We start from the raw sequence: 2,691 nt of genomic DNA on the forward strand, positions 1-2,691 counted from the left end.
AACTTACAAACAAAATGCATATCACCATACAGGGCTCCCATACAATACCTTGCATTGTTGTGAAACAATTGTTATAAACTGTGAAAGAGCAGTGTCAAAACATTACTACTGGGAAGCAGATTTAGCTCAACTGATAGAGCATCTGTCTACCGTAGGGAAGGTCCAGGGTTCAAACCCAGGGGAGAGAAAAAAATAAATCTTTAAAAAAACGTTGTTACTAACTATAGCCAATATCTTACACCTGGTGTATTTTTTCCCCCAACCCACCTGGTTAATGACACCCTGTATTAGTATTATACACTTGTTATAGTTCTTGAGACAATGTTCTCATATTTGTTCTGTTAACCACAGTCCATCTTTCACCACAGGATTCATTGTGTTATTCAGTCCCATGCTTTGTGCAGTGCATTCAAAGTGTACACTCAGTGGCTCTGATATTTACCACAGAATTGTGCTGTCATCACCTCAATTTTAGAACATTTCGATTACTCCAAAAGGAAAACTTCCATACCCCCTTATCCCCCCATTGTTGCTTAGAATTGATATAATATAGTCTTGCCATTGCTGCAAAAATATTACTGTTAACTACAATCCATAGGTTACATTAGTTGCAATTTTCCCATGTATCATCATGTACTTCATACTTTGTAAAGGAAGACATGCTTTTTTTTTTAAGGAGTTCCTGGGGATTGAACCTCAGACCTTGGACATGGGAAGCTGGTGCTCAACCACTGAGTTACATCCACTCCCCTGGAAGAACATTCTTATACTATTAACCACAATCTTCACCCACCACCAAAATCACTGTGTTATACAATCCCTACATTATTCTCTAGCTTCCTTATAATTGAAATATTATATCCATAGACTATCCCTCTCAGCCAAAATCAAATTTATAAATCAGCAGTGTTAGTTAGACTCACTATAATGTATTACCATCGTCTATTCATTTTCACACATTTATAGTAAACCTTTTTAAAAATTCTATGTACATTAAGCATCAGCTCCCATTTTTAACCCACATTCAATTTCTTAGTAACCTATACTCTAGAGTTTACCTCCATGAGTTTACTTATTTTAGTTCATATTAGTGAGACCGAACAATATTGTCCTTTGGTGTCTGACTTATTTCACTCAGCATAATGTCCTCAAGGTTCACCCATGTTGTCATATGCACCCCAATTTCAATTCTTCTTCCAGCTGAATAGCATTTCATTGTATGTATATATCATATTTTGTTTATCTACTCTTGTTGGTTGATGGGCACTTGAGTTGTTTCCATATTTTAGCAATTGTGAATAATGCTGCTATGAACATTGGTGTGCAAATGTTAGTTCGCATCCTTGCTTTTAGTTCTGAATATTTTCCTACTAACAGGATTGCTAGGTCATACAGCAGTTCTATATTTAGTTTCTTGAGGTACCGCCAAACTGTCTTCCACAAAGGTTGCACTATTCTACATTCCCACCAACAGTGAAGGAGTATTCCTATTTCTCCACATCCTCTCTAGCACATGTAATTTTCTGTTTTTGTAATAATGGCCATTCTATAAAGTGCAAAATGATATTTCAGTGTAGTTTTTTTTTCAAAATCATCTTTATTTGAATTCATAAATACATTAGTTTAATAGGATAATCTACTTTGCTCTTATTCTAGGAATACATGGGTTATTTAGTACATTTGATATTAAACTGGTATATGGTTTTGGGGTGACCTGAAAATTTGCATTTCGAGCCAATTCCCATGATTCTGTCTTTAAGGCTGGAATTCTTTGATTTACTCAGTCTTTTAAAAAGCCAAACATGGAGATAGGTGTGCCAATTTTCAAACCCTCCATGATCATCTTCAAGATTATATAGGATCCACTTTCCCACCTCGTATTTCAATGTCAAGGTTTTGACTCCTCTTCTATTCTCAAATCTGAGGTATTTTGGAATTCTTTGGAGAATTCCTGGATCCAGACTGGGATGCTCGAGAAAACTGTTTCCTGCATGGTTTTTCTCCTCAGTCATTGTTAATAAGACTCAGAGAAGTTGTAGGAATATGCAGGTGCAGGCTCAAGAGGCCGACTTCATCTCCAACGTTGTGGAATGGGACTGTACATCACTGGGCTGAGCCCTATGCTCCCCTGCGCCACCTGGACAGAGCCTGAGGAGAGGGACCTCCCGGGGTATCCACGTTGAATCAGTGTAGTTTTGATCTGCATTTCCCTAGTAGCTAAAGATGTTGAACATTTTTTTCATGTGTTTTTTGGCCATTTATATTTTCTCTTTGGAGAATTGTGTATTCAAGCCTTTGGCCCATTTTTAATTGGGTTGCTTGTCTTTTTATTGTTGGGTTCTATTATCTGCTTGTATAACATGGATACCAAATCCTTATCAGATATGGTGTTTCCAAACATTTTCTCCCATTGAGGAAGCTGCCTTTTCACTTTCTTGACAAAGTCTTTTGAATCACAGAAGTGTTTAAGTTTAAGAAGGCCCCATTTATTTATTTTTCCTTTTGTTGCTTGTGCTTTGGGTGTAAGGTTTAAGGAATCACAAGATCTTGAAGATGTTTCCCTACATATTCTAGGAGTTTTATGGTTGTAGCTTTTATATTTAGGTCTTTGATACATTTTGAGATAATTTTTGTAAAAGGTGTAAGAAAGGGGTCCTCCTTTTTTCTTTTAGATGTGGATGTCCAGTTTTT

General features: G+C 36.6%; 1 non-coding gene across 1 annotated transcript; it reads right to left on the minus strand.

The window, feature by feature from the left end:
- Nucleotides 1–1,978: 1,978 nt before the first annotated feature.
- On the minus strand, nt 1,979–2,183 carry LOC111762570 (small nucleolar RNA SNORA73 family). Its single transcript, XR_002795661.1, has one exon. It is a non-coding gene; the product is annotated as a small nucleolar RNA SNORA73 family (small nucleolar RNA).
- Between the last annotated feature and the right edge of the window lie 508 nt (nt 2,184–2,691).

The sequence above is a fragment of the Dasypus novemcinctus genome, chromosome 12, assembly GCF_030445035.2.
Source record: "Dasypus novemcinctus isolate mDasNov1 chromosome 12, mDasNov1.1.hap2, whole genome shotgun sequence".
NCBI classification, from domain to species: domain Eukaryota; kingdom Metazoa; phylum Chordata; class Mammalia; order Cingulata; family Dasypodidae; genus Dasypus; species Dasypus novemcinctus.